The sequence below is a fragment of the Acipenser ruthenus genome, chromosome 31, assembly GCF_902713425.1.
Source record: "Acipenser ruthenus chromosome 31, fAciRut3.2 maternal haplotype, whole genome shotgun sequence".
In the NCBI taxonomy this organism is placed as follows: Eukaryota; Metazoa; Chordata; class Actinopteri; order Acipenseriformes; family Acipenseridae; genus Acipenser; species Acipenser ruthenus.
This window is the reverse complement of record NC_081219.1, coordinates 3,789,799-3,815,028: the sequence shown is the minus strand read 5'-3', so window position 1 is coordinate 3,815,028 and position 25,230 is coordinate 3,789,799. Positions and strand designations below refer to the sequence as shown.

Sequence of the window (25,230 nt, the reverse complement as noted above, 5' to 3'; positions counted from 1 at the left end):
AATGCTTGAATCAGATCACCACGTAGTCTTCTTTGTTCAAGACTGAATAGATTCAATTCTTTTAGCCTGTCTGCATACGACATGCCTTTTAAACCCGGGATAATTCTGGTTGCTCTTCTTTGCACTCTTTCTAGAGCAGCAATATCCTTTTTGTAACGAGGTGACCAGAACTGAACACAATATTCTAGGTGAGGTCTTACTAATGCATTGTAAAGTTTTATCATTACTTCCCTTGATTTAAATTCAACACTTCTCACAATATATCCGAGCATCTTGTTGGCCTTTTTTTTATAGCTTCCCCACATTGTCTAGATTAAGACATTTCTGAGTCAACATAAACTCCTAGGTCTTTTTCAAAGATTCCTTCTTCAATTTCAGTATCTCCCATATGATATTTATAATGCACAATTTTATTGCCTGCGTGCAGTACTTTACACTTTTCTCTAATAAATGTCATTTGCCATGTGTCTGCCCAGTTCTGAATGCTGTCTAGATCATTTTGAATGACCTTTGCTGCTGCAACAGTGTTTGCCACTCCTCCTATTTTTGTGTCGTCTGCAAATTTAACAAGTTTGCTATACCAGAATCTAAATCATTAATGTAGATTAGGAATAGCAGAGGACCTAATACTGATCCCTGTGGTACACCACTGGTTACCTCGCTCCATTTTGAGGTTTCTCCTCTAATCAGTACTTTCTGTTTTCTAGATGTCAACCACTCCCTAATCCATGTGCATGCATTTCCCTGAATCCCTACTGCGTTCAGTTTGAGAATTAATCTTTTATGCGGGACATTGTCAAAAGCTTTCTGGAAATCTAAATAAATCATGTCATATGGGATAACGAGCAGGCCAGAGTCGCAGGACCTCAGCTTGCGGTCAGGGACATAGCGGGTCAGCATGTTGAAGAGGTACTCAGGACCTGTGTGATGAAGGGCATTGTAGGTGAGCAGGAGAGTTTTAAAAGTAATCCTGAACATTACAGGTAGCCAGTGCAGCTGGGCAAGACTGGGGTGATGTGTTCACGTTTTTTACATCTGGTAAGGATCCTGGCAGCGGCATTCTGAACTAGCTGCAGTCAGTTTATGGTGTGTGCCAAAGATATCTATCTTTCCAGGAAGGGAAAAGGATTTGATAACACAGAAGTACCCATTCAGCTGGAGTGATGTCATGAAGACACATCCATTGATTGATGCCTGTCAGTGAGGCTTGGATTTAGGTGTTTATTAAAATCACAGGGATGGAGCACCGTATCCTGTTGTGCATTGTGGTGACAGACATGTTTAAACTACACAAACAAACAAGTATTAGTCGTGTCCTGAAGAGCTTTCCTTTATCCTGTTCATAACACCTTTATAAAACACCCTCAACTCATGCTGACAATAAGATAATTGCGCTTTCAACATGTGTTGATCATGCATAATTTAAACATTAGTGTCTGTCACAAGAGTCCCACATATAGAGGTCTTCTACCTGTGGGATACTGACCGCTCTACTCAGATCCTAGAGTCCCAGATATAGTGGTCTTCTACCTGTGGGATACTGACCGCTCTACTCAGATCTTAGAGTCCCAGATATAGTGGGCTTCTACCTGTGGGTTAATGACCGCTCTACTCAGATCTTAGAGTCCCAGATATAGAGGGCTTCTACCTGTGGGTTAATGACCGCTCTACTCAGATCTTAGAGTCCCAGATATAGAGGGCTTCTACCTGTGGGTTAATGACCGCTCTACTCGGAACCTAAATAAAATATGTACATGTGATTATAAATTGTGTTTCTCTCTTTGGTTGAAGAGTTTTGTTCCAGGAGATGAGAAAGAACCCAATAACTTAGGAAATGCTGGGAGCGAGATTAGTTCCTTTGCTAGCATACCACCAATCTGATACTCAAGAGCAGAATGTAATACCCCAGGGCAAAATATACAGTAATTGTCCCTGTATTAGGTATTACTTCATCACCTGGTAAACTACTATGTATTTATAACTCCTTACTTTCCACCTTCTGTTCTGAATGTGCTTTTACTTGGATTGCATTGTGCCCTATCATTCCTACATTGAAATAACATGCGTATAAACGTCAATAGATAGTTGAATATTAGTCATTAGTAAAAATCACTGAACAATTTGATCAAGTTTTACAGATACCCATGTTAATCTTTCAAGTACAAGCAGGGTTGGGGCCAATGCCTGTTTTCCAATTCCAATTCCAATTCCAATTCCTTTTTAAATAAATGTCCAATTCCCATTCCCTTTTAATCAATTCCAACACATCCAATTAGCAGTATTCTGTTAAAATAAGCTTCTCACTGTGGCAAGAAATTACTGAAGGTAATATTACCACTGTGACTGCCCATTGCTAAAACACCTTCTGCTTGAATTAAGAATAGAAAAAATGACCTTAGAAAACAAAGTGGGATCTTTTATAGCAGGTGTAGGCATTCTGTCAGTGTTTGAATGAAGCTGATGTTCAGTGGCACCAATAGTTATTCAGTCAGATACATTTTAATATCTCTAACTAGAGCCCTGTGAAATTATTTTTATTTTTTAGAATCTTTCGTTGTATTTTTCACACATTTTGTTTTATCCGCTAAAAATGTTGTTTTATTTTGTTTTATTACAGAATTTAAAGTCTTTAGCTTGGCTGTGTTTTTCACAAGTGAAATGTAACGTACGTTACATTTTAAAACAGTAACCGTCTGCATATTTGTTGTTGCAAGTGTTTGGGATCCGCTAGTTACGACAAGCTGCTCCTCAGTTCAGTGAGATTCAGGAAGCCAGGCAGAAGATCTTACCCAGATAAGATAATGAGTTAAAGCTGCTACAGAGTATCCCAGCACTGTGAGCACCATATGGGACAAATAAAGGAGGGTTTGTGGTAGTTTAAAATGTTGACACTTTGAGGTCTCTTGGTGTAAAGTTGCCTGAGGAAACCACTAGCCTTGGTCCCTGAAGAATTCTCTGTCTCTCGTTTCCTACAATAACTTTTAAACCAACTTCATTTCCGTGTTTCAGGTTGTGCCCTTTGGCTTCTCATGCAACCCTCTAACTCTTCACAGCCATAGGAATTTGGGCATGCTGGATTTTAAGGGCCATTGTTTTGTGTGTATTAACTGTTAACAACAAGCTTAGTAACACGTTAAGAAATTATTTTGTGTTTATGTATAGGAACGTATTTCTAATAAACTATTACAAAGAAGGCTAGTGAAAACTGGTTGGCAATCCTCAGATCACTTCACACTTAACCCCCATCATAAATCATTTTTGTCAAATGTATCATGCTTCTGCAGCTACTTGTCAGGTGTAGGTTATAGATGACATATTTTAGCTCTGTTACAGGAAACAGAAATTAAAAGTCAAGTACAGTATAAGTGTACACAAGTTTATTATCAAATGATAATTGAGTTAATTGGCATAGTTATTATCATTGAATTCCTGTTGCTTATTTATTTATTTATTATTTAGGTGCTCAAAATCAAATCCTGTACCCTTTACAAACTTCGGTTCTGTTTGAATTCCCTATTTGTTTAATCTGAGGGCAAAATATATATTGTACTCTCCCTTTCTTGAAGAGCAATTTTCTGTAGTACATCAAGGATATTAACCGTGGCCTCAACAGAGCTTTCACAATCACATCTAGCCTCTAGGTACAGCTGGTACACCACAGTGTAACCATTAACATGCCCCACTGCAACATTCTACCACTAATGTATATAATAGAAATACTCCAGTGAAAAATACCAGAGTGGTGTTTCCTAAACATCCCAACTGCTTTTCTTATGGTTATACCATTTGCCAGGAAATCATCCATACTTTTGAACTCTCAATCTTAATATAGGAGTTATTAGACAAATATTTCTACTTTATTTATCATCTACCATCATTTTCAGAATATAAGCTGAACCCTGCATATAACACACCCTCTGTGTATACCGCTCGTGCCTCTTGTGTAATACGCACCTTTTGTATAACTATTTTTTAAGTTTATTTTAGTATTGTTACATGCTATATAAAAACCAAATCATCAAACGGTACATAAAGATATTGTGTCAAAACATTTGTCGTCTTTTGTAACTGCAGGTTTCATACTTTCATAATGGGCCCATAACCTTTTAAAACTATACATAAATACAAAATTCAAAATGGGGCATTGCACCTTTACCATAATTTAGTGCTGTGTGCATTTTGCATACTGTCTGTATTCTCTGCTGAATTGTTTCATTTATTTATATTGACAAAATTGGCTGTGTTTAGTGTTCAATATCTGTGGAATTAATTAGGACCCAAGACATAAGAAATAAGAACCAAAACTTAAGAAATAATGTTCAGTGGGTCATTCGACCAGCAAGGGTAGTTTTATGGCCCTGGGCAGAGCCACAGGCAGTTCAAGGTGAAGCTGGCCATTAACTGGCTGGTAAAAGACTGAGCTTTATTGCTGTTTTAACTCTTTTTGGGGAGATCAAGAATAACACTGAAGGTTAGAATACAGCAGCTCAAAAGAGATATTATAGTCAGGGTTTTAGGCTTTTACAAGTAAACACAGATAAAACACCCCAAAAACCCCCAAACGAATATTTCTCCTATGAACACAGAAAACACACCAGGGAGTTCTACTACTTTTGTGTTGTAGCGTGTTCATGGTGCAGCAGACTGTATTTGTTACAGTAGAGGTACAGTGATTCTCAGCTGTGCTGTCATTTGCTTTGAACAGTTTGCAGGACGCCTCAACACACCAACACTCCACTACAGTACTTTTAGGGAAGAACTGGTCAATTCACTTTTCGGGCAATAACAAAAAATAAATAAATAAATAAAATAATAATTTTGGCCAACTGCAAAAAGCCTTATTAAAAATAAACATATGTTTAAAGTGTGATATACATACAAACTGTACAGCACTTTATATTTTGATACAGAAGATATCATGCCGGTTACTATATTTACAGTGGCCTAGATGTTTTTTTTCACTGAATCTCTTCGACTAAATGGTTGCTATAGAAACCATCCAGTTAAGCAGGCGTGCTGTGCTGATGTGAAAAACAGGCTCAGAGGTGAGTGTGCTGCTATGAAACAAGCAATGGGGCTACAGTGGGATGTTACTTCCCTGGCGTCAGTTTTTACACATTTGGATTCTTTTGCCAACCTTTTTATTACATGTGGGTGGATGTTGGTTTATTCCTTTAATTAAAGTCAAGATTAACTTGGAATATTTTTTATTGAGTTAGTTAGTTTTGACACATTTTGGAACCATGAGATTATTCTTATTTATTTAGTCTCTGTTGGTTTAAGTTTGATCTTTAAAATACTGTGTGCCATAAATATTCACGTGGGATTGTTAACAATGTGCCAGTACTACATTCCCATGAGATAAGCATATTACCCTTCCACACCAGCCAGTACTCGTAGTGTTTATATAGTTTTAATATCCATAGGGTTATACAGTGTACAGTACAGTTCACTATCTCAGCTAACCAGTTAGTTCTGGAACCTGTTCAGAGGAGAGCTTGTTTTCAGATTAGTGATTGTAATCTGTGCCATACTGAAAATGCATAGTCTTTGTTTTATGTTTTCAACCTCATTGAAGATAAGTAATAAACCTCTGAAACAGACAGCTGTTCGTGTCTGTCTGTCTGTCCGCCCATCCTTCTGTCTGTCTGTCTGTGCTTAGTGATGCAGCATATTTTAGAAGAGAGAGACTGAATGCAAGAATAGATAACCAAAATTAGATCCAGTAAAGCATTATTCACTCTGTAGAGTTGAATACAAAAAAGTTGTTTAAAAGTTGTTCAACACTTGTTGTATTAAGTTAATATCTATTTGATTTATCTTCAATATTGGCCATTTTTTTAAGAATTAGGTTAGTCACAATGATAATTTAATTTAAATTGCTTGGTAGATTAAAGTATGTAACTGAACGATATGTATCTAAATATTAAATATTAAATGTTCCTGTTTTTGTATTATGCATGCAAATAATTTCCTGTTGTGAAATTGTGGAGACGTTAGAATGTGTTGGTCATTAAAAAGTGTACCTTACATTGATATATACTGGCAGAAACAAATTGGGTTAGGTATTTTAGACAAATACAAAAGTATTAAGAAGGCACAACCCTGGAGCCTGGTGAGCTCAAGCAGACACTTGCAGGGCTGGCCTTTGTCCTCCAGAGGCCAGTAGCTCGCTGACATCCGCTCTCAAGTTACTGGGTCGAAGAGGCAATTCGGGAATTGGACAGAAAATCAGTGGTAAAATAATTGGGCATTCTCAATTTAAACGATAAAACTTATTTTCTTACTTGTAGCCACTAAATATTAAAATTGTTATATCTCCTAATTTGTCTGCCATTCAAACCAAAAATGAATAAAACGTTTTTTTGGATTTTTTCCTGTTGGCATCACTGTTATTGGTACAAGTAACCCCCTTGCCATGCACAATCAGCTTCTGTAAGCTTGCAGTCTCTCCTGCTGAGTTCAGATACTAACAAATGTTATGATTAATTCACAAACTTTACATACCAAGGGCCTGTATCCCCACAGCAGTGTGGAGCAGCCTGCTGTGTCTGGAAACCCAACAGAAAAATTCTTTTCTCCAGCTCAGTTAGCCTTGAAAATTATGTAGAATTTGTTTAACTATTGAAAGATGATTATATAAATGCTGTCTTATTTCCAAATCGTAAGTTTGTTTTGCTGTTAAGAAACCTGCTGAATAATGTTACATATTGAATTACATACTGCTTTGTAGTTCTCCATATACTTAACGAAAAACAGACAAAATGGAAAAATGTGACATTTCTAAATCTAACATCAAATACTGTACTACTATTATGGCTTCGGTAGACTTTTGCAGTATCATTTTGTAGTTTATTTGATTACATGGTGTTAAATAAAATATCTAAGGGATGTTCATATATATATATATATATATATATATATATATATATATATATATATATACCATATATACCATACTCCACACTGTTAAGGGGTAAAAAAGTTTTTATTAAGAAAAAAATTATATATTAAAAATACAAAACTGAAAGATCATAATTGGATAAGTCTCCACCCCCATGAGTTAATACTTGGTGGAAGCACCTTTGGCAGCAATTACAGCTGTGAGTCTGTTGGGATAGGTCTCTACCAACTTTGCACACCTAGATTTGGCAATATTTGACCATTCATCTTTACAAAACTGTTCAAGCTCTGTCAAGTTCCTTGGAGAGCGTTGATGGACAGCAATCTTCAAGTCATGTCACAAATTTTCGATTGGATTTAGGTCGGGGCTCTGACTGGGCCACTCAAGGACATTTACCTTTTTGTTCCTTAGCCACTCCAGTGTAGCTTTGGCTGTGTGCTTTGGGTTGTGGTCATGCTGAAAAGTGCCCCAGTCCCTGCCGATGAGAAACATCCCCATAACATGATGCTGCCACCACCATGCTTCACACTAGGGATGGTGTTCTTTGGGTGATGCGATGTGTTGGGTTTGCGCCAAACATAACACTTTGCATTTAGGCCAAAAAGTTCCATTTTAGTTTCGTCAGACCACAAAACCTTTTGCCACATGGCTACAGAATCTCCTGAGTGTTTTTTGCATACTTCAAACAGGATTCAAGGTGGGCTTTCTTGAGTAATGGCTTCCTTCTTGCCACGCTACCATAGAGGCCAGATTTGTGGAGTGCTTGGGATATTGTTGTCACATGCACACTTTGACCAGTATTTATATATATAAATAAAAATACATGTATAACTACAGTGTATAATATTGAAGGCATATGAAAAAAAGCTGTTAAACAGCTGAAGAAGGGCTTTTGCCCGAAACGTCCTGAAAATAAAATATTTTTATAGTTAAAAAAAAAAAAAAACTTTTCATATGCCTATATATACAGTGCCTTGCAAAAGTATTCAGACCCCTGACCAATTCTCTCATATTACTGAGTTACAAATGGTACATTGAAATTTCGTTCTTTTTGATATTTTATTTTAAAACACTGAAACTCAAAATCAATTATTGTAAGGTGACGTTGGTTTTATGTTGGGAAATATTTTTAAGAAAAATCAAAAACTGAAATATCTTGCTTGCATAAGTATTCAACCCCCACACATTAATATTTGGTAGAGCCACCTTTCGCTGCAATAACAGCTTTAAGTCTTTTGGGTTAAGTATGTACCAGCTTTGCACACAGTGTCGGAGTGATTTTGGCCCATTCTTCTTGGCAGATTTGCTCCAGGTTGTTCAGGTTGGTTGGACGACACTTGTGGACCGCAATTTTCAAATAGTGCCACAGATTCTCAATGGGATTGAGATCAGGACTTTGACTGGGCCACTGTAGGACATTCACCTTTTTGTTCTTGAGCCAATGTTGCTTTGGCCTTGTGCTTGGGATCATTGTCCTGCTGAAAGGTGAATTTCCTCCCAAGCTTCAGTTTTTTAGCAGACTGAAGCAGGTTCTCTTGCAGTATTTCCCTGTATTTTGCTCCATCCATTCTTCCTTCAATTTTAACAAGATGCCCAGTCCATGCTGATGAGAAGCATCCCCACAGCATGATGCTGCCACCACCATACTTCACTGTAGGGATGGTGTGTCTTGAGGCATGGGAAGTGTTAGGTTTGCACCACCCATAGCGCTTTGAGTTTTGGCCAAAAATCTGACCACAAAACCTTTTCCCACATCACAGCTGGGTCACTCTCATGCTTTCTGGCAAATTCCAGACGTGCTTTCAGATGGTACTTTTTGAGTAACAGGTTCTTTCTTGCCACCCTCCCATACAGGCCAGTGTTATGCAGAGCTCTTGATATGGTTGACTGGTGCACCAATACTCCACTCCCAGTCACTGAACTCTGTAGCTCCTTCAAAGTGATTGTTGGCCTCTCTGTGGCTTCTCTCACAAGTCTCCTTCTTGTTTGAGTGCTGAGTTTTGAGGGACGGCCTTTTCTTGGTAGTGCCTGGGTGGTGTGATGCAGCTTCCACTTCCTGATTATTGATCCAACTGTGCTCACTGGGATATGCAAACACTTGGATATTATTTTGTACCCTTTCCCTAATCTATGCATTTGTATTACTTTATCTCTAACTTCTGTAGAATGCTCTTTGGTCTTCATTTTCCTTCAGATTCACAGCCTGACCAATGATCCTTCAACAGTGGGGTTTTTATCCAGAAAATGTGACAGCAACTTTAATGGTTCACAGGTGGAGGCCAATGGTAAGGTAATTGTGTCCTCGTTAGGGCAATTTCTTTCATCAGTGTAAACTGGGAGCTTCCACAGCACAGGGGTTGAATACTTATGCACGCAAGATATTTCAGTTTCTTAAAAATATTTCCCAACATAAAACCAATGTCACCTTACAATAATTGATTTTGAGTTTCAGTGTTTTAAAATAAAATATCAAACAGAACGAAATTTCAATGTACCATTTGTAATTCAGTAATATGAGAGAATTGGTCAGGGGTTTAAATACTTTTGCAAGGCACTGTGTATATATATATATATATATATATAGTATTTTTATAGAGGGCATGGGCAATATTTACTGTAAATAGGCAGTTAATTAAACAGTGGCTGTACATTATTTTTTGTTCAATGAATGACAGTGTAATACTGTACATTTTGGTGGCTCAATATGATCAATTAAGAACAACAGTGTGATTTAAAAAAATGGTTAATACATGGTTAAAGGTTTGTTTTCTGAAATCTATTCATGTAGAATAATATACTTGTTTACTTTTGTTTAATTTGATCTTAGATTAGGACAACTGATGTGATTTTAGTTATTCATGAGCAAGTAACTGCACGACTGATAAACTAGGAACTATGGCTTTTCATCTGTCAAGGTCTTGAGATGCGGAGATACATTTTGAACTCCCAGTCGCATTTGAATTGGCCGTGCGCTAAAGACAGCTGCTGTGGGTTGGACGTGGATTGCTCTAGTCCATTGTTTGATATTGCTTCCCCTCGCATCTCTACTCCACTGGGGCTGATTAGATGTGAAAAGAAGATGGTTGTTTTTCAAACGCAGTTCAGCATTTTCAAATAAAGCATATCTTTTAATGACATGTTTCAAAGTTATGTTTATGTGCCTTTGCTGTGTATTGAACTGTGAACACTGGCTTAATAAGAACGGTAAAAACAAAATATGGAATGCAAGTCTTTTTATGTTATAAGGGATGCTACTTTGTTCTGCGGTACTGTATGTAGAATCTGATTATGAAAAACAAAGTGCTCTTGGTTTAAAATAGCCATCTCATCATTTCTTTTGTCATTCATTTTTGAACAAGATTTTTTTCATCCACCCACTCTGTTCCGTAGTGATTAACTTTGGAATTTCTTGTCATTATTCGACAACATTGCTGTGCTGCACCCTTCACATTTTTATCCCCAGTAACAGGGATACAATGGAGACGCACACACATATAAGCTGTACATGTACACTGCATGGCCACTTTATTAGGACCGGTACCTACTGTAGTGTCAGGTTGGGCAGCCGTTTACCCCGATCACAGCTTTGACTTTCATTATTGTCAAGGGAATTCGGGTTCTACGTGCTGCGGAACTCATAAGGTGTGTGTGTGTGTATATATATATAAACTCACTACATTTTGGCGTCCCTGTGTGGGCGACTAGAGACTTATTTATTTTTAAATAAATTCTAGATCTAATTCACTACAGTATTGGGCAATGAAAAACATAACACAAAATTATAATATATTGTGTTCCAATATACAGTAGATGCCGGTTATTAGCAACCCTGATAAAGACAACTTTCAGTTATTAACAACATTTTCCCAGGAGCCAATCCCACCCCCATAAACTTTAATGTTAATGGAATTCTGATATTAGCAACTGCACGCCGCTTATTGACAGCTTTATTACTAGTTGCCAGTGCTACAGAGCGCACTTGCATGGTTTATGTGCATGCTTCATGCAGCTTTTATAACACACTGACTTCACAACTGCGTATTTCTGGTGGACTGAGGCAGAATCGTGGCTTTGAAACTGGCTACGAAGCTGCACGAGATCGATTTACAACGGGAGGTGGTACATTGTAAAGAGCAGACAACGTCGGACAATTTCTTATTTTAAAATGGTGTTCTTTAGAATTGTTTGTAAGTACAACACATTTTGTATGTTTGCTTTACTCATTGGGAGGACAATGTCCTACTCCTTTTTTTGTTTTACACAAGCGAGCAGTAAACAGTTCTATGTTTGGGTATTTTGTGTTTGTCATGTTAATTTTTTAACACTAACATTTCAAACACATGTATTTCACTGCCATATTTGTACAACTACAGTATATATCGTTCCTTATAAATACACTTGAAAACGGGAGCTTTTCGCTTATTGGCTTTCGGTTAATGACAGCTTTTTGCTGGGAACCAAGAGGTTGTTAATAAGCAGCATCTACTGTATTTGATTTCTGTAAGGGTACTATATGTTCAGAACAAATTGTTACAGTAAAATGCCGCTGTGGTCTGTTGGTTAGTTCAATTCAACCAAGAATAATATTAATAAGTGTGATTCACAATTAGAAACAGTTTGCTTGGATCCAAATGGATCGAATAGCTTGGCAGTAAAGAAGTGTGTTCCTGCAATTTATTAAAGGAAAATAAATGATATATTTAGTTTTAACAGCATATTAAATTGAGTGTGTTTTGGAACTGAAAGGGGCAATTTGGGAGTCAGCGATGGGATTTCTGCTGTAACTTTGGCTTACTGCGAGTAAAAACTGGAATCAGACTTAACCCGTTGAGGGGCCAAGCTCTTTGGACGACTGTAGCCTGCCAGAGTATTGGGGGAGTTGTTGGACCACACAATGGAACTTGATTGTACTGTGTTTGTGGTCAAATGTACAAATTCCCCCAGGAGTGTATAGTCCCTGCATGCTTTCTGTTGCACGTTGTTAATTTTCCCGCTCTTTTATTTACATCCAGTTTTTATTATCACCCTGTGGCGGAGTGTCCCGCCCCTATTTATTATTATTTGTATTTTTGTTTGCGGCGCGGGTAAAAGCGCCGCGTCTTTTATTATTATTTAAAAACCCCGTGAGGATGCATGGCTGATCAGCTACTGATTACTTAAATAGCTGACAGTCATGCATCCTTACCAAACGCGTGCAGACTCTGGCCGGGGGATAATAAGATAATTACCAACTAGTTAATCCCTCGGCCAGAGTATATAAACCTGCAGCTCTCTGCACTTGATGTTGGGGTGTTGGAGTAGAGAGTACGGGGAGCGGAGAGAAGGAATAATATTTAAAAAACAATTGCTAATACGTGCTGGATTATCCAGCACGGCACTTACTTGTTTGTTTATTTATTCGTTTGGCCCTCGTGCCCTTTTGTTTGTATTTTGTTTAAATATTTTGTTTGTTTGTTATTAAATACGCTGAGTGCTTTTGCACTCAGTTTCACCCGCCCATCCACTGTTTTGGGAGTCAGTTACTTCCTGGTCCGTGACGTCATCCACCACACCACTGCGAGCCAGACTGTCACATATGGTGTCAGAAGTGGGACAAAACAAACACCTCCAATAGCCGGACCAGGAAAGAAAAGCTCGTTTTTTTTGTTCGGTTTTTTTTTCAAAGTGTTTTTGTGTGTTTTTTGGGAAAAAAAAAAAAAAAAAAAAAAAAATATGGGAAGAAGCGGACGGAGGAAGCAGCAGCTACAGCAGCGTGGGGCCGGTCGCAGGTCCCACTGTAGCTCAACCATGCTGGACGTCTGCCCCACCTGCTTGAAAGGTGAGGAGTGGTGCTTCGCTGTTGGGGAGGTGGGTCACATAGCACCCGACCAACCCCCTCCATGGCAGGAGAAAGAGGAGCCAGAGCGTCCAGTGAGGGAGGACCTGCATCCTCCAAAGAGGACGAATGCACTCTCCTCTGAGGGAGTCTGGGACTGGCTGGTGGAGCCGGGGAGGGATTATGAGGAAGCCCTCCCTGCAGTGATCAACCTCCTGTGGGCAAGAGATGGGGAGCGCTGGGAGGCCTGGGAACAGCAACACCACCCAGCTTCCCTCCCAGACATCGCAGCCATGGTGTTCAACTACCTGGCTGCGGATATGGGAGAGACCCTGCTGCTGCCATCTCCAGCACAAAAGGGAGAGGAGCCATCGCTACCGTCTCCACCAGCAGAGGGAGAGGAGCCATCGCTGCCGTCTCCAGCGCCAGAGGGAGAGGAGCCATCGCTGCCGTCTCCAGCGCCAGAGGGAGAGGAGCCATCGCTGCCGTCTCCAGCGCCAGAGGGAGAGGAGCCATCGCTGCCGTCTCCAGCGCCAGAGGGAGAGGAGCCATCGCTGCCGTCTCCAGCGCCAGAGGGAGAGGAGCCATCGCTGCCGTCTCCAGCATCAGAGGGAGAGGAGCCATCGCTACCGTCTCCAGCATCAGAGGGAGAGGAGCCATCGCTACCGTCTCCAGCATCAGAGGGAGAGGAGCCATCGCTGCCGTCTCCAGCATCAGAGGGAGAGGAGCCATCGCTACCGTCTCCAGCATCAGAGGGAGAGGAGCCATCGCTACCGTCTCCACCAGCAGAGGGAGAATGCCTGCTGGTTTCGCCTCCACAGCCTGGGGAGGAGCCCGAACGTCCTACGCCCGAGTGGGAGGAGCCCGAACGTCCTACGCCCGAGTGGGAGGAGCCCGAACGTCCTACGCCCGAGTGGGAGGAGCCCGAACGTCCTACGCCCGAGTGGGAGGAGCCCGAACGTCCTACGCCCGAGTGGGAGGAGCCCGAACGTCCTACGCCCGAGTGGGAGGAGCCCGAACGTCCTACGCCCAAGAGGGGGGAGTCGGTGCGTCCACAGCCCAAGAGGGAGGAGTCGGTGCGTCCACAGCCCAAGAGGGAGGAGTCGGTGCGTCCACAGCCCAAAGAGGGGGGAGTCGGTGCGTCCATAGCCCAAGAGGTGGAAGTCTGCGCTTCCACAGCCTTGGGACCCAAGCTGCAGTCCCAAGAGCCAGAAGGGGAGGAGTTACAGGCTCAACCCCCTGAATTTTTCTGGGGGGGAGAAGGGCAGGATGCTGGTGTTCCCCAGCAGCCTCTATTTATGCTGCTGAAGGGAGCACGGCACACGCCAGCCCAGCCGCCACAGCAGAGGGAGCCAGCACCGCCACAGCCTCCCTCTGAGTGGCCAGCATCCGCCCCATCGCCTCTGCCTCCACCACCACCAGGAGCAGAGCAGCAGGAGCTGCCTCTGTCTCCACCACCACCAGGAGCAGGGCAGCAGGAGCTGCTTCTGTCTCCACCATCACCAGGAGCAGAGCAGCAAGAGCTGCCTCTGCCTCCGCCACCTCCACCAGCAGAGGGTGAATGCCTGCTGGTTCCACATCCACCGTCGTGGGAGGACTGCTTGCCCCTCCCACCTCCACCAGCAGAGGGTGAATGCCTGCTGGTTCCGCCTCCACCGTTGTGGGAGGACTGCTTGCCCCTCCCACCTCCACCAGCAGAGGGTGAATGCCTGCTGGTTCTGCCTCAACCGTCGTGGGAGGACTGCTTGCCCCTCCCACCTCCACCAGCAGAGGATGAATACCTGCTGGTTCCGCCTCAGCCGCCGTGGGAGGACTGCTTGCCACTCCCAGCTCCACCAGCAGAGGGTAAATACCTGCTGGTTCCGTCTCAGCCGCTGTGGGAGGACTGCTTTCCCCTCCCACCATCGCCATTGCCTGGGGATGGCTGTTCTGCATCGCCTGGGGCTGCCTTTTGTTCTCCACAGGACACAGGGTACGAGGGAGAAGTGGAGCTCCCGCTGCCGCCTCCATGGCCAGGGGCTCCCCTCCCGAGTTCGCCTTCCGAGGGTCCGCTGCGGCTGCCGTCGCCTTCCGAGGGTCCGCTGCTGCTGCCGTCGCCTTCCGAGGGTCCGCTGCTGCTGCCGTCGCCTTCCGAGGGTCCGCTGCTGCTGCCGTCGCCTTCCGAGGGTCCGCTGCTGCTGCCGTCGCCTGGGGTCGCCAGGGATCCTGCTTCGCCTGGGGTCGTCGAGGGTCCGGCTTTGCCTGGGGTCGCCAGGGATCCTGCTTCGCCTGGGGTCGCTACACGATGGCCGGAGCTCCATGAAAGGGAGCTGCCAGAAATGAAGAAAGGGGGGGAGGTCAGGAGACCAGCTCCCCCAGCCGCACTTTCGCGGCTGGAGATCATGTGGTCGGAGCCCCACGGAGGGGAACTGCCGGCCATGAAGAAGGGGGGAGAGGTCAGGAGACCAGCTCCCCCAGCCGCACTTTCGCGGCAGGATAGAGTGTGGCGGGAGCCCCGGAAGAGGGAACTGCCGGCCACGAAGAATGGGGGGGTGCCAGAGATTCCACCATGGCCACCCCCCAGAAGTAACTTGCTTCCCCCTCTTCCGGGACTTTAAGACTGAGGGGGGAGGTGGCCGTTGGGGCCATGTGTGCTGCGCACAAGGGGGGGCATGTGTGGCGGAGTGTCCCGCCCCTATTTATTATTATTTGTATTTTTGTTTGCGGCGCGGGTAAAAGCGCCGCGTCTTTTATTATTATTTAAAAACCCCGTGAGGATGCATGGCTGATCAGCTACTGATTACTTAAATAGCTGACAGTCATGCATCCTTACCAAACGCGTGCAGACTCTGGCCGGGGGATAATAAGATAATTACCAACTAGTTAATCCCTCGGCCAGAGTATATAAACCTGCAGCTCTCTGCACTTGATGTTGGGGTGTTGGAGTAGAGAGTACGGGGAGCGGAGAGAAGGAATAATATTTAAAAAACAATTGCTAATACGTGCTGGATTATCCAGCACGGCACTTACTTGTTTGTTTATTTATTCGTTTGGCCCTCGTGCCCTTTTGTTTGTATTTTGTTTAAATATTTTGTTTGTTTGTTATTAAATACGCTGAGTGCTTTTGCACTCAGTTTCACCCGCCCATCCACTGTTTTGGGAGTCAGTTACTTCCTGGTCCGTGACGTCATCCACCACACCACTGCGAGCCAGACTGTCACACACCCTCAGAGATGCATATCAGCAACAGGTCATGATACAGCATGGCACACGTAACTGGAGATCCCATCACATTGCGATGACACTTGTTACTGACATTCAGAAGCTCCTGAGTATCACATTTTCTTGTGTACAGACATTTTAGTCAAGGGAAGCATCTAATTCATTTTTTAAGTTAAAAAAATAAATACAAATTCTGGCAGGGATACAGGACTCGTATATGTGTACAGTCACAATTTATAATTTTACATAATGTATCTAACCGCTTATTGAGATGAAACTTGGCAGCAGTATTTATTAGAGTCCGGAGACATCTGGAGGTGTCTGTCTGTACACACAAGGTTTGTACATATATCTACAGAACCACTTATCCAGGGGCGTATTGGGGGCTTACTGTGCACTTACAATTTGATACGTGTACTGATAATGTTGGTGTGGATCATCTTTGACCATTTAGAGTGGATGCCTATCCAGTAGCACAGGGGTTTTTCAACCGGTGGTACGTGTACTTCTAAGGGTCATAGAGGGTATGCAGGTGAATCAGAAATGCAAAAAATAAAAATGAAAGTTTAAGAAAATAAAGATCTTGAATTGGTTTTTATAAGTGATTTTTATAAGTGTTGTAAATTGTGCATACACACTGTACATAAATGTTTCATTTTTGTCTAGCAGCTCAAAGGTTGCAGTCTGACTGTAGTTTCAAAATGATCATCCACCTGTACGCATTCATGATTTCTATTGAGCAGATTTCCACTCTGATTATTAGGCGCAGCTATATTTCAGTTACAACAATAACAGCTGGTTGAATTTGTTTTCGGTGTTTGATAAGAGTACATCCAGATTATCAGGTGTATCATTTCTAGAGTCAGAGTGTGCAGGAAGAAAACATAAAGAAAGTGCAAAGCGAGAGAAAGTTATACAGAGTCCCTTTGGATTATTATTCTGGCTTTAATAAGAAGTTTATTATTGTTAGTTCCCTTTCGATTTGAAGACGACAAACAGCAATACTTTACTTGGAAATGCCTGCCACTGGTAGGTATTCGCTGAGCATTTTACATCAAGCTGCCGATAGGCCCCTCCGGGAAGTGACGTCATCGGTCCCGCCTCCCGAGGGAACAAACAGTCACTCCACGGAGCTCGCTTCCTCTTTTGCTTGTCACTGTGGTAAGGTAAGGTACAACCTGTCCAGGTGCTGTGATTGAGTATGTATGAAAGCGCTCTCACTCAAGTTTTCTGGAGTTCCCCTGCAATATTTTATATTGCTGGAAGTCGACTTGCCACTTCCCTGGAATCAGAAACTCTGCTTCTGTGAACTGAGCTATAAAAGCTGTGCAACTGCACCTGGTTAAATTTTTCTTTCACCAGTCTGCACATCACACTGCGTTGCAGACTGCTTTCTAACCCTGCAGCATCTGCTGTTGTGTGTGTGGTTTTTCTCCTGCTACAGCTAAAAAAATAAATAAAAAAATAGAGAAGCGTGAATTCCTCCACTGGGGCCTGGCTCTGCGCTTGGCCCAAAAAAAAAAGCGTCTGGCGTGGTGACTGTTCTAACCCACAGCTTGGCTGTTGTGTGTGCATGCGTGTGTTTTTTTTTCCTTTACTGCTCTTGCAGTTTAAAAATGTTCCAAAGTTTAAAAATGCCCTCGGTGCTTCGGCACCCTTGGGCCTAAGAGCCTCGGTGCACACAGTGCCCTCGGTACTCCGGCACCCTCGGTGTCTGAGTGCTCCAGCGTTTAGAAGCCCTCGGTGCCTCAGAGCCTCGGTGCCCTCGCTGCTTCGGTGCCTCGACCCTCCAGTGATTAATGCCCCCCGTGGGCCTCAGGGCCTCAGACCCCGATAACTTCTGTATCCTTGGTGCTTCGGCGCCCTCGATGCCTCGGTGCTCTAGTTAGGTGCCATCATTGCTTCAACACCCTCGCTCACGAGTGGCCCGGGATGCTCTTGTACGCATTCCTGCCAATGCCGTTGCTCCCGGTCTTCCACGAGAAGGTGCGGAGAGAGAAGGTGACAGTTCTCCTTGTGGACCCCAGATGGCCCAGGAGACTGTCTCCTGCTGTCTCCCCTCACGCTCCCTCACGACGGCTTTGGTATACTTTCCCAAAAGTATTGTTGGTGGTCGTCTTCGAATTGAAAGGGAACGTTATGCTAAGATGTGTGGTGCTTCTTTAAGAAGACCTATAAGCACTGCTCACTTTATCCCAGCCATACCACAATGTGTCTTAGACTCTGCAACATGTAGCCTGCAACTGTCAATAAAGTAGGCAGAAGAATGTGGTCACAAATGCGACACTCAAGTTCATCCCATATATGCGTAATTGGATTGAGATCTTGAGATTGCATTGGACAAGGTAGATCGCTGAAATCTGTCTTGTACACCCCGAACCTGAGAATACCAACATCAGATTACAGTGCTCCCACTTTATAACATGTAGCTGAGAATAGCAGCATCAGATTACAATGCTCCCACTTTATAACATGTAGCAGCCTGAACCTGAGAATAGCAGCATCAGATTACAGTGCTCCCATAGCCAGACCCACAGTTACAAGAACATGTTTTTTGTGTTCTGTCTATAATTGGAATGACAGTACTAGTGGAATGGCATTATGGGACAAATAGGGGACGACCATGCCCTGTTTAAAGGGACATTTTCTAAGGGAGAGCACTGTAGTAATATGAAAGGTGTCCAAAACATTCAGCATTGTAGGACGAATCAGAAGCAATAGATTTTTATGTACACACAGGATGCTGTTTGGCCTTCCAGGGGATCAAAGGACCCAGCCTAGGGGGATACGGGTGGGGGGGGGGGGGGTTTCTAATGAACAGCAAGTGTGTGTAAGATTGATGGAATTATTTCATCAGCTTTAGGCCTTCCATGCTTGGTGCTGTGTAAACTCTTGATTACCTGCTGAAGTCCTGTGAGACTGACTGCTCACAAACACCCTGCAACAGACTGAGAGAAGAGCGGTGTTGTTATCCACCCAATCTCACTGGCTTGTCACCGTCACTCTGAAAGGACACCCTGAGTATTTCTCAAGGGATGTCTGAACACATTGTGACGTTAACATGGTTCCCAGCAGAACGCCCTCTGATAATTATTTTGCCTCACATAGGGCTCAAGGCTTTGTTTGTTTTGATTTTATTAATAAAGAAACGAGACTGTGATATCACGCAGCAGCTGTGCATTTTGTTATATATGATATTTTGTTAATGTCATGTTGCTAATGTAGTTTCAGGAGAACATGTGAATGCACAACACCAACATTATTCATACTTTCAGTTTCAATATCTATGGTCCTATATCCTTTAGTGTTAATACTGTACTGGTTGCATTCCTGATGCGGTGTGCAATATTGCTACTGTGTTCAGTGAGTGTTCCCACAATATAAAGGATTAAAGGAATGAGTTCTGAAAATGAAACTGAATCTATTTAGAATAAAGGAAAATTAGGGGTGGACTTAACTGCAGTCTTTAAAGTCTTAAAAAGGAGTTGTCAAAGTAACCCTATACTTTGAGCGCACAGAAACCAGTTCCAGAGGACCCAATTGAACATGAAGTGGAAAGAGAGCAGGCTATTGTTATTACTAGTATTATTGTTGCTGTTGTTATTATTATTAAATCTGCTGGACACACTTCAGCAAGAAAGAAACAATATACAAATGTGATGTTAGGCTGTAGGTACGGGATAAGCAACGATAAGTGTTTGTAATCTGTAAAAATAATTCACTGTTACGAGTGCTGTTAGGCACAAGAGACTGTTATGTTTTATCGATTCAGCACTTTAAGTTGTTTATGCCACTTGAAACATGTCTTCCTAATTGATACTTGTTCGATAACGAAATTCAGTTGATTGGTTCTCACTCCTTTTGTTACGCTTAGTTCAAACAGTTAAAATATTTGTCTCCTGGAGTTTGAGTTTGGAATCTCACTTACACAGACAAGAGTGTCTGTTGTAAATAAAGACAGTAACGAGGACTATGTTTTAGATGTAGAACATGAATGTGGCATTAAAAATGAAAATGCAAAAACCAAAGGAATGTGAACCGAGAACATAGAGTAAAGGTGTTGATAGTTTTGCCAAACCTAAAACAGATGCAGACCTAAATATCACTGCAAGCAGTCCGGTGTTCTAGAAGCATGTAAGTGTGCTGTAAGCTTGTGTGAACAGTGATTAAAACCAGGAACAAAATGCAAAAACGTCTGTGTGATTGATGAGGTTTACAAAGTGATGGAAATTGCTTTTGTCCCTGAAAATATATATATATATATATATATATATTATTATTATCATTATTTATTTCTTAGCAGATGCCCTTACCCAGGGCGACTTACAGTTGTATACAAAATAAAATACATATCAAGAATTACAGTACAATTAAGAACAAGATACAAAATGCAGTGACTTAAGTCCTAATGAGAGCAAATACAAAACACAGTACAATTTGATATCGGGGCAATTCAAGAGCAGATAACAGTGTTGATAGTTACGTCAGGGTTAGATACGAGTGCAAGTGAAATACAAAATACTACACATTGGATTAAGTGCAGGATTAAATACAGTAAAATAGGGAGCAGATAAGTGCAAGTTAAAATGCATTAAAGGCAGAGTGCTATATTGTCCAGAAGGGAAGAGTTGAGTTTTACAGGTGTTGTCTGAAGAGGTGTGCCTTGAGGAGGCACCGGAAGGTGATCAGGGATTGGGCAGTCCTCTCATCCGTAGGAAGGTTGTTCCACCACTGTGGGGTGAGGGTGGAGAAGGAGCGGGCTCTGGAGGCAGGGGAGCGTAGAGGAGGTACAGCCAGTCTTCTAGTGCAGGCGGTAGGGTGGGGGTGTAGGGAGAGATGAGGGTCTGGAGGTAGCTGGGTGCAGTCTGGTCAAGGCATCGGTAGTTGAGTGAGAAAGGGGGTGATAGAGGCTTGTTTGAAAGCAGAGGGAAAGAGGCCAGAGAGGAGAGAGGTTTTGAGAAGGGAGGCGATGAAGAAGAGTAGGAGCAGCAGCTTGAAAGAGGTGAGTGGGGAGGGGGTCCAGGGCGCACGTGGTGGGTTTGAGGCCCTGGAGGAGGGAGGAGAGGTCAGAGTCTGAGAGGGGAGAGAAGGAGGAGAAGGAGGGTGAGTTAGTAGGGGAGACAGAGGGTGTTGGGGTTGGAGCGGGAGGGGGAGGGAGAGGTGTTAAAGAGTTTGCGGATATCAGATTTTAGAGGACAAGAAAGAGGCAAAGTCGTCAGAGGAGATAGAGAAGGAGGGGGGGGGGGGGGGCAGTTGAGGAGGGAGGAGAAGGTAGAGAATAGTTTCCGGGGGTTGTTAGTGGAGGATTGGATAATAGATTGGAAATAGGAGCGTTTAGCAGAGGAGAGAGTAGAAGAGAAGGAGGTAGTTCTTGCTGTTTAAACGAAGAATGAAAAACTACACCTCACAGACTGCCATAGCTGTCCAAGAATACTGATTGACTGGCAATCAGTTAAACTAATACACCTGTTAATAATTTAACAAGCCAGGCAGGTATAAAAGGACCGGTTTCAAGACAATAGCTGTCTATGGGAAGGTAAGGAACTGTGTACAGATCTGAATACGGTGTACGTTAAAACAAAGTATATTAAGTCAGTAAACCAGATTAGCCTCTGACTAAAGTTAGGGATCCTGTTGAGTTTAGTTAGCGCTCCAAAACAGGAGCTGGGATTTATTTTACTTTTGTATTGTTTGTTAAAGAAGCCGTGTTCCCACTGGAAAAGGGGCAGCACGGAAAAATACACATACAAGTATCGTCCTGTTTAAACCCATCCTTAGTTGTGGAACGTGCTTTATCCACCTAAGACCTGTTTAACCCAGAACTGTGTTCAAAGTCATACTATTAATAAAGAGTCTTTGTCACAATTTGTAATTATGAAAAAAAAAAGTTTTACATTGTTAATGTATAATTGTATTGTCCTACTTTTAGCAAACAATATGAAATGCTAAACTGAAATCGCAAGCCCTTTTCTAAGTCTTACTTTTGAAATGTGTAATACTAATGAACTAATTGTTAAAATGACTGTTGTGTAATAAAATGGTATTGACTTTTCTGCTGAATTGTTCTGACTGTGGCTTCGTTAACGAATCCAGTGTTCTGTGGATTCGTAGCACTAACTGTGGATTCATTAATCAACAATATATCTGCCCTGCACTCCCCTTCTCTTCAAAGCCACTGAGCCACTTTTAGTTAGAAGATTCATAGATCAAAGGGTCACATCACAGAAATGTATTTAAAATTAGATCATTCACCAAATGGTATGCAGTTCACAGCTTTTTCCCATAGTACTGTCAGTCACCTATTGGTATTGTCCAGAAACGTAGTTCTGTGGTCCGATTATGTTAACCTGGTATTTTAGAAATCATGATTAATATATGTCCTAGGGGATGCATTGTTTTTGTTCACAAAACCCATGCCTAGTTAGACTCATTCCAAATAGAGGGCACACTTTTGGGTCTGTAATAAACACGTATTACAATACATACAGTAGCTCATCAATTATTATGGGGAACAAAATTGATTAGCTAATTACTGAGCATGTAATTAACTAATTAGCCCATTGCCCAAGTGTTTTGTGTTTTATAAATAGTGCTTAATGACTAAACATTGATTTGGTCATAGTTATTTACTCAATTCACTCCTAAGTTGAAAAAGCTTTACATATACCTTTCATTCAAACCTGTAGATTGTTTCCAGATTGTATTTGTACATAGCTTTACTTCCTGTGCAACAGGTATTAGAACTCCTCCTGAAACATGAAACTCCCATTTCTGCACATACTGTAGGTGTTAGGATGTGAGGCCCTAATACCTGTTGCACAGGGAATGGGCCTGCAGTGTGTTGGCAGATTAAATTGATTGAAAGTGAATGTCTGGCAAACAAATTGATGTACAGAAGGGCACTTGCAGTATAATATCCCTTAACCAAAAACAAAAAGACAATCTGAATGTCAAAATAGCAGGAAGCAGACTACATGACGGTAATGTTTGAAGTCGGCAATAATAACTTTGAAAGCTAAAAAACAAAAGCTTGCAAGCCACCGCCGATGGGCCCCCATTTGCATGCTGAAAGAGTTTACTGTTGATATTTGCTGAATAAGTCTTTTTCATTGTGTAAATTGTAATTAGTCCATTAGCGGCGTGTTCACCTGAAATGAATTTCTCTCTGTGAATCTGAGCTAATTCAAATGAAAAGGTTAGGGCAGGTTAAACGAGGAATACTAGCATGCACAGGTGGGGAAAGCCTTTGTGAAGCAGAAAACAGGGCTTGAAAACACACATCAAAGGGGGAGCAGTCTCACCACAACAGGGTTACACTTCTGACGCTAAATCATTTAGGCCTACTTGTAATTCAGTGAGACTTAATATTACTAATGTTAAGGTCACCCTTCACTTAATATCCCCACATTGAAAAGTCCCAGACAGAATATAATGGGAGTCAATGGGGACAGGCCCCTTTTTATATATGACATCCTCACACTCCGGTTAATATCGTGCACATTAAACTGATTTCCACCCCTCGTAATAATACTTTGCAAATTCAAAGCATACAGTTAGACAACTTAAATGTAAGTAAGTGTCTTTACAGTATTGCAATATTCCAACTGAATGGTAGCACAATCTAGCATAAAGAACACTGCTTTCAGGGTCCTTATGTTTTTAATGATGTGTTGTACACATACTGTAAAGTAGACTACTGACTGAACATTTGAAATTAATGAACACTATTTAATCAATTCAGTATTGGTACCTGGTACTATAGTTCCAAGGAAAAACAGACATATTTCTAGCCATTATTTTAAGTGCTACAAAGTTCTCATGTATTCCCTAGTTCATCTCAATTCTTACAAGTATGCAGACTTTCACCAGGTTCATCTTCATTTACTGTGTTTCACAAGGACAAGAAAAAACAGTTTTTCCTTCTTCTTTTTTTTTTTTTTTACTGCTTCCCTAATCTATCAACAGATAGTAAAATAGTAAAATGTTGTTTTGCATGCAAGTCTATACAAAAATATATGTAGGAAGGCCTCCAAGCAGTCAGAATAGCTGTGGCCATTACCCAACGTTTCCCATGAAGGTCAGTGTAGAGTCATGCTTGTTACTCTGTTTTGTAAACCGCACATCTTGGTCTGATCCCTTCATAACGCAGTGGAGATAATATCAGATCTCTGAAGCGAAGCAGGACTGGGCCTGGCCAGTAGTTGGATAGGAGAGCTCCTCCAGTGAAATCTGTAGTGCACTCTTGCCTGCATCCAAATATCACGCCCAGCACAGCATATGCTGTTGGCAGTTACATCTTTCTAAAGAGATATTAAATTGAGGTCCTGTCTTTTCATAAAAGAGCAGGCCTGTTAACCCCCTTGACCTGACCAAGCAGAATGTGTTCCACGTTCCAAAAACCAGCATATGCACAGAGACTCTCATAGCAGCGAAGCACTTGCACTGTACCTGAAGGCTTGGAAATACTTGAAGAAAATCGGATTATAACCAAATGCAATCTGAAACGCCTATAGAGGTCTAGGAATGTATGATAAAAGATTGGGGCAAAATCAAGGCAGTTGCTGTTCACTGTGTCTAGAGTGTGACAGACAGACAGACACACAGATGAAAGGACAGGCATAATCAGCACACAAGGATACCTTTTTTTTTTAATTAGGTACCTAATCACAATTAACTCTTTAGGGTCCAAGCTTTTTTTGCCTTTTTCTTGTTAGATTTGTGCCTATAACTCTTTAACTATAAAGGTTAGAGGTACATGTCATACATGAAATGAATGTGCACACACTAGATTATGGCCATATATACAAAAGGGACCAAAGGCAACCAAATAAAACTGAACAAATGAAAAATGTGCAAAAGATAAACAAAAATAAAAAATTCTAATGATTCGTGATCATGTGGTGCAAGACGGAGCCATTCACTGTGGCTAAAAGCCCTGCAAGGTGGCAACCATGGCAACCTAACCCTGACCGCTGGCTTGTAACCACAAACACGAAAAAACAAATATATAGTTATCGGAAAATAGGTCCTTGTGCCTTCGATGTCGCTATTTCTCTTATTTTGTAAAGTTTTTGTATGAAAATGTTTGTTTACTGCACCTTGGTATGTCTGTGTTACAGTGCAGCAGTAACATTGCAAAACACTTGCATTCATCACGGCTCTCTCCTGACATGGTCCAATGTCAGATATGCACAACAAGGACCTCTTTCAAACGGTGCCCTGCCAGCAGGGCTGTCTCTTACAGTGCCAGAGTAAAAAAGATTTAAAGGGCCAGGTAGCGGGCAGGATTTTTAACATTGGGTGGACCCTA

The 25,230-nt window shown here is 42.1% G+C and overlaps 1 protein-coding gene across 5 annotated transcripts in view; it reads left to right on the top strand.

Annotated features, from left to right (window-relative positions):
• Positions 1–25,230, top strand: part of LOC117396900 (DENN domain-containing protein 1A-like) — a 426,143-nt gene that overhangs the window by 263,369 nt on the left and 137,544 nt on the right. The window lies entirely within an intron of this gene.